The following is a 7,058-nucleotide window of genomic DNA, read 5'->3' as shown; positions in this document are numbered from 1 at the left end:
CACAGGTTTGTTATTTTATGCATATGTTGAGATACAGCAAGTGAGAAGACTGGTCCTTGACAATTACCAATAGTGTCCAGTGTCTTTAAGTTTTTGTGCAACTTTAAATCAATTCAAGTGGAAATGTTGTACACAAATGTATACTTCAGCTTGAATACAGACATTCTGTTCCAAAATGTTCCTCCGTTTTTATCCAGAATCTGACCCCTATCTTTTCACTTGCATAAATGGAGTAATATATGCTTAATCACGCACTTTGCTTACCACAAAAGTTATCCACCATAAAAATGTATTCTGCTCCGTCAACCGAAAGATTCATCATTTGATCCAAAATGTTCCCCCTTTATTCGGAATCTGCACCTTGATCTTTGGCCCTTTTTTGGTGATTTGTGGAAAGTGGAGTAACTTATGCTTAATCATGCATTTTGCTTACCACAATAGCTATCCACCATAAAATGTAATAGTCGGCTTCACATGGAACTAGATTAATGGGACATAACATATATTGGGAAAAACTGGGCCATTGTCATCTCCGATTACCAAAATCACCCTTTCAATCACTGTGGACTCTGTAGTGTGTCCTATTAAAGGCACTGAACACCATCGGTAATCACTCAAAATAAGTTTTAGCATTATGAGCTTACTTGAAAACAAACAATGGAGAGCTGTTGATAGTATAAAACATTGTGAGAAACGGCTCCCTCTCAAGTAATGTAGTTTGTAAGAAAGAGGTATCTCACTCAAATATCAAAAGACTTTAGGCCTAAGCCTTATTTAGGCATCTGAAAGCATACAACTTTGTGAAATAAGGGTGTTTTTCTGTGATTATTCTCTTGCAGCTTTTAAGTCAAAATTTTCCCAGATTTTTTGATTTATGCATATTTTGGGATACACCAAGTGAGAATACTGGTCTATGAAAATTACCAAAGGTGTCCAGTGCCTTTAAAACACTGAGGCCCTATTTTGTCCCAGTCCACAAGGCATTTTATTTCTTACCACTAAAAAGCATAAACTAGGGTGACCACATGTTGGAAATGAAATACAGGGAGGTGTTTTTTTAAGGTATGAATTCTGGTCTAAACGGAGCAAGCTGTTCATCCCCTGAAGCTCATCCATTGTTTTGGAAGTTGCTTCTCAATGCGTTTTATGGTTAACCTTTTCACTGTTCAGTCAATGACCTCGGCAGTCATAGTTGACCAAATAATCTTGTATGAATTTCTCAATGTCGGTTGTTGCTAGAATAAATATGTTTAAAAACTGTTTTGTTCTTTTTGTTGTCTTGATGTAAACTCACAAGCTTTGTCTGATTTATCCAATAATGCAGAGCTGCCAACTCTCTGATTCTGCAGAAAGTTCCCTGAAAACAAACTAATCTTTCCACAATCTAATGAACAAATTTGAAAGTCTGGAAATTGTCCCCAATGTTGAATGCAATTCTAAGTAGCTCACTGATTGTTGCACAAAATCTCCCTGATTGCAAGATACAAATGTTGGCAGCTCTGGTATGTTTGGTCATATAGACCTTTATCACGGTGTGGCCATCTTGATTTTACTCCATTCCAACTCATTGTAACCAAACTGAGGCTGGATGAAGTAATAGTCTGGTGCCATGTGCAATGAATGTTAGCATTCATTATATACTGTTATTGGAAACAGGGAACATGACCAAGATGCTGACAGCGTTATAAAGGTCTATAGCTCCATGATAGATCCATGGTCTTGTACAGTGCTTCGTTCAATCACAACAAGTCAATATTCAATTTGAATTCCTCAGAAAAAAATCAAGCGTTAATTTTGGGATGAACCAAGAAAAAATGACTAGAGCAGGACTTGTACCTGGGACCTGTGGATTACCAACTGAGCTGTCTAGCCCTACTGTTGGCAGTCTCTCTATTTGTCTTTGTTCAGTGGTACCAGTCAGATGCCATACCGCCTGTAAATGTTTCTATAGATGTCACATGGTTTTGGGGAAAGCTTTTGCTCTGCAACCTCCTGGGCCCAATTTCATAGAGCTGCTAAGCACACAAATTTGCTAAGCATGAAATTTCTTCCTTGATAAAAACAGGATTGCCAACCAAAATTCCCAGTTGTTGCATATTACTTGATACTGGTATTCAGCTGTTGTTTGCTTATCCTGAAAATCACTTGGAAATTTCGTTGTAATCCTGTTTTTATTTTGGAAGAAGTTTCATGGTAAGCAAAGTTTTGTGCTTAGCAGCTCTATGAAATTGGGCCCAGATCAGTAAAGGCATCCTTGTTACACACACTTCTTTGAGAATGTAAAGTGTTTGTTGCTATCTCTTATGTAACTAAGCAAAAGCTTGCCCCAAACCATGCCACAACAGGATTTAGTCTGTCCTTGCTGTATGGTCAGAGGAATTCAAATGGAGCACATACTTGTGACAAAACAAAACATTGTACCAGACACCCTTTCAATCTAACTAGAAAATGGCCTATTCAAAGTGCTCTATCCTTTTATGGCCCTGGTTAAAACATTTTAAAACGGTGTTAATACTTTCTTCTTTTTAACTGAAACATTTGTGGCCTATAACTCTCGAGTTTATGTGGAAATTATTATACAAAATGTAAAACTTCCCATTGGTGACCTGCGTGGTATCTTTGCCTACCAGGAAATGCACTGGAATGTACAAGGGCACTATTTTTGTAAACTAAATGTTACAGGGATCATTGCGGCACTTTTCTTTGATAATCACCAACGTTGTCCAAATTGAAGTAAATCGGCTAATTATCAGAGTTTGTCCAGGATGTCTGGCTGGGCATGTACTTTTCTTTTCACGAGGGATTATAACGCTTCACGTTCAATAAACAGAGAGTCTATGGGAAAAACACGTTCAGAGACTTTAAACAGGAAATGGGGGTTTAGCAACTTTCTCCATGATTTGCATAATGAAAGTGCACAATAACTATGTCTTTATAAATTCTGAAAGGTACAAAATGGTCAGACACATGATATGTGCACCCCTTACAGTATACACAAGACATTAACAAGGGAATTTTACCGAGACGAAGTCGAGGTAAATTATCAAGAACCAGGCCTCGGCGCGTTGATTCCCATTCATAAATACCTTTTTCGGTCACAAAACATCAACACTTTTTGGTCAAAAAGTAAAGTAAATGCAAAAATTATAATTGTTCAATGATTTCTTTCAACTCAACACCCCTCAAGCTATGAAATTGTAAGGCCCTCGGGTAAACAACTCCTTATAAGGAGATTGCTGTGCGCGTCGCGCGTATCGCGTGATGTGGCACAACTGTCCCGGCCGTTGCTCTCGACCAATAGGAATGAAGAAACTGTCTTATAAGCACAGGGGCAAGCTCGGGTGTCACGCCCATGTTTCAACACTTTTTACTGGTCATTATCAAAGGTTTAAACACCCCAACGTGACGTGCTCTCCACCAATAGGAATAGCGAAACTGTCTTTAGGTATTTATGAATACAATTTCAAGACTGACAAATACGAATAGTGCTGTTTTTCAACAGTTTTCTAATTCACACCCTTTATAAAAAAGTGTATGGTAATACATTGTTTTTATATTTTTTTTGTAAAATAAAGATTTGTAATAACAAATATGAATTGATTCAAATTGAAATAACAGTGTCTCAGTTTAATTTTTAGTCTTCAACTCAAAATCAAAGTATTTTTTTCATTCGGGTGGAAATGCAGGATTTTCGTTTTCCTTAATTAATTATGTGCAAATCATCAATAGAGGGCAGTGTGAAAAGGAATGTGTGATGTCATAGACTGAACATGTCTGATGATCAGGGGGGGGGGGGGGCACCGGGACATGTCCCCCAAAATATTTATGATGGGGCTAGGTCAATGGTGATATTCCCCCAATAATTTGTAGGTATTAATCTTTATTATGATATCAAATCAAATTAGCCCTGTGGAGTCCCCTATTCATCATACAGGAAATCACCATATGGTAAGCAGGAATAGTGCCACACATTAGGGTCTAATTTCGAGGCTCTGCTTACTGCAGAATTATGTGCTTATGGAGCCCTGCAAAACGCATAATTCTTTAAATAGATAGCAGTAAGCACATAATTCTGCAGTAAGCAGAACCATGAACCTTGGCCATGGGCTATTTACAAGATGCCTCTAAGGACATAAGTTTGGGTCATTACTCTCCGATTAGGTTACCCTATTATCTCTCCATTGACAGGCATGAAACATCATTCCTGACTCCTGGTACAATAAAGACCTTCTCAATCACTCTATCCAGTATCTGTTAGGCTGTAAGGGCGATAAGATGGCGGCCACAAAAAAATTTCATCCACAACTCTTGATCTTCAGGTGCAGTCCTCAGCAGTCTGCTCCCCGTTGTTTAGTCCTGTCCTTGCTCTATATACATTTGTAGGTCTACCCATGGAGGTAGAATGTCTACCTCCATGGTCTACCCATGTCTAGTGGTCAACTAGCAGCCTAGAAAGAAAAAACATTTGAAGTTAAAAGTGCAATAACTATTGTTCCTCTTCTGTTATAAAAGAAAAGATGAAAGTATAGATTGAAAGAGGACATCAAAACAGAAATAGACAAATACAATGATGAGGGCTTTATCAAATCATAGAGGTCTGAACCATTGAGGTATATTAAAGACTTGATAGACATCAGGGGTTACCCTTAACATTTTTAGCGACCATCCAGCATGACCAGTTAGCTTGTCATTGTCCATTATTTAAACTAAAATAGGGATGCTTTTCAAAACTGAACTAGCCAGCCGAATCACTTGGAGAGACTTCTGACTGAGCATGGTCCTTGTATTTTTAAACTGGCATTTGGCTAGCGGACCACTGCCAATGGAAAATGCTGGTACGGATACTGATGATGATCAACACATTTCAAAATACTCTCTTAATGTAAAAGAGTGAAAATGCCACTCTTTACATTTCGAGTTGTCCCTCATTATGGCTCTTTAAAAAGAGTGGTGGTCATTTCAGTCTTTTAGAGGGATTTCGCTCCAGGACAGAGTGAAAAATCACTCAAAACGATGCAAACTTCAATCTAAAAGAGTGGAAGACCACTCGAAAAAGAGTTGACCCTCATATGGCTCTCTAAAGAGTGCCTTAAATCTTTTGCATTTAGAGAGTACCTTTTAAGAAGATGAAACAGTACAGGGCTGGTTAACCTAAACAAAATCTGAAAATTATGCTGTAGGCCCTATTCAAAAGTAAAATGTGGAATAAGAACATTTAACTGAACACTGGATTTAAAGACATGTCAATCCAGATAAACCAACATTGTTTTTACAAGCATGCTTTGAAGCGAAGGGAGCACCCTGAACCACATGGATTAAACCCTTTCAAAAGTTCAAGAACCCAGCTGGATTTTAAAGTTCCAGTTTCTTTTTCTTTTTTAATAAGGGGGGGGGGGGGGGGGGGTGGAGTAAAGGATGTTTTTACAAAGTTGGATTACTTAGGGTAAACATTGTCATCAGGGCCAGTGTCAGGGACTTGCAATTGTGGGTATTATAAGGGGGCCATTAGGGGAGGGGTTATGGGGTGTAGAAGTGTGAAATTCAGCAGCTTGGGAGGTGCTCCTCTTTTGCCGGCAATACACTCTCCCCGTTCTTGAAGAATGGCCGATCAATACGCACTAATTGCCCGAAATAGATAACGCTATACCGCTACATTACTAGTGTATTGTGTCCTTGATGATCCTCATTTGCCTAAAAACTTTCCTCTCAAAACCTCAGTATAAAGGTCCCCGGTCTACACTGCCCGCTAGCTTCAGGCAGTCCTAGCTAGCTGTGCGTGGGGCAATGCAAATTTTTGTATCGGTCGGTGATGGGAAATTGAATGGGCTAGAGTCAACACGGCCCAAGAAGTTAGGTAAACACAGTCTGTATGCGCGCGGGTTGAATGTGCATTGGTGACGGGGAGCTCACTAGCGAGTTGCATGTCGAAGCGGGAACACCACGTATACTTTATGTCTGTCAGTTTGTGCTTTTTAGTCGGTACACTCATCTCGATAGAGGATAACCATTGATGATGATATACTGATGAATATTTCCTTGAAATGATTGTTGGAGACTATTTTGGAATCGTTATTTAACCCGTATCTCATTGTGATTGGGAACTCGAAAGTTGCTGCTGCTCTATAAGATGAACAGGGATCTGTTTTCGTATTGAAGTAATACAAAACTTAACCACTAGCTGGACGGTGTATTACGTTTTGTGGAGGAACTACAAAATACATCTGCGGAGCGAGCTCCAAACTTTGTGGTGAGGGCCAATTTAAGTTTCTTTACACCCATCCTTTGTCACCAATCTGCGGTGAGTGGATATCTCCACCAACACTAACTAGACTACTACAGAGAGAGCCACTTGCGTTTTTTACCACTACCCTTTGAAGAACTAGATACCACTAAATATAACGGTAAGATGGTTGGTAATTTATTAACAACTAACCCACATCATCACATTCACATGTACGTACTAAACTATCAAGTGTTTGTTCTCGTTTTATTACCTTCTCTTTTATGATCTATTTATATAAAGCAATTCGTTTTATAGAATCTGAAATGATTACGAAGTTTTGTTTAATCCGTTTTTTATTAGCGGTTGATGTTCTATGGAGTGTTGAATGGGCTGTATAAGTAATTGTAAAACAAACACTAAATTACGATGGGCCCCCATAAAAGTTGGTTGACGGAGTGGGATATGCGAGTGATGGATTTATGGCCCTGACACACGACCGACCGAGAGACGGTTATAGCCGGCCCTTCCTTGTGGCGAGTCGGACCATGGAGTAAGGACCAAGCCATGAACAAGAGCGAGGGTTTGGGGTCAGATTTGGCCATCGACAGCAACTAGTTGTGGTGGGGATACCATGGCATGCTTTTCGTCACAATATTGCCCTGCCTTCCCTTGTTTATAGATAACATTTAGAGAAAACATTTGCAGGGCGTGTAACTTCTCAGCTGATGATAATTATGCGGATTTCATTGTTTGTTTGGTTGGTTGGTTGGTTGGTTGGTTGGTTGGTTGGTTGGTTGGTTGGTTGGTTGGTTGGTTGGTTGGTTGGTTGGTTGGT

The 7,058-nt window shown here is 39.4% G+C and overlaps 1 protein-coding gene across 1 annotated transcript in view; it reads left to right on the top strand.

The window, feature by feature from the left end:
- The first annotated feature begins 5,926 nt into the window (after positions 1-5,926).
- The window catches only part of LOC117294802 (fibroblast growth factor receptor-like 1), a 46,297-nt gene continuing 45,165 nt past the window's right edge, over positions 5,927-7,058 (top strand). The window contains exon 1 of the mRNA XM_033777332.1: positions 5,927-6,401. The gene's annotated coding sequence lies outside the window, so the exon portion shown is untranslated. The remainder of the gene's footprint in view (positions 6,402-7,058) is intronic.

Source organism: Asterias rubens, chromosome 9, assembly GCF_902459465.1.
Source record: "Asterias rubens chromosome 9, eAstRub1.3, whole genome shotgun sequence".
NCBI classification, from domain to species: domain Eukaryota; kingdom Metazoa; phylum Echinodermata; class Asteroidea; order Forcipulatida; family Asteriidae; genus Asterias; species Asterias rubens.
Note: the sequence above shows the minus strand (reverse complement) of the source record. Positions and strands in the feature narration are given on the sequence as shown.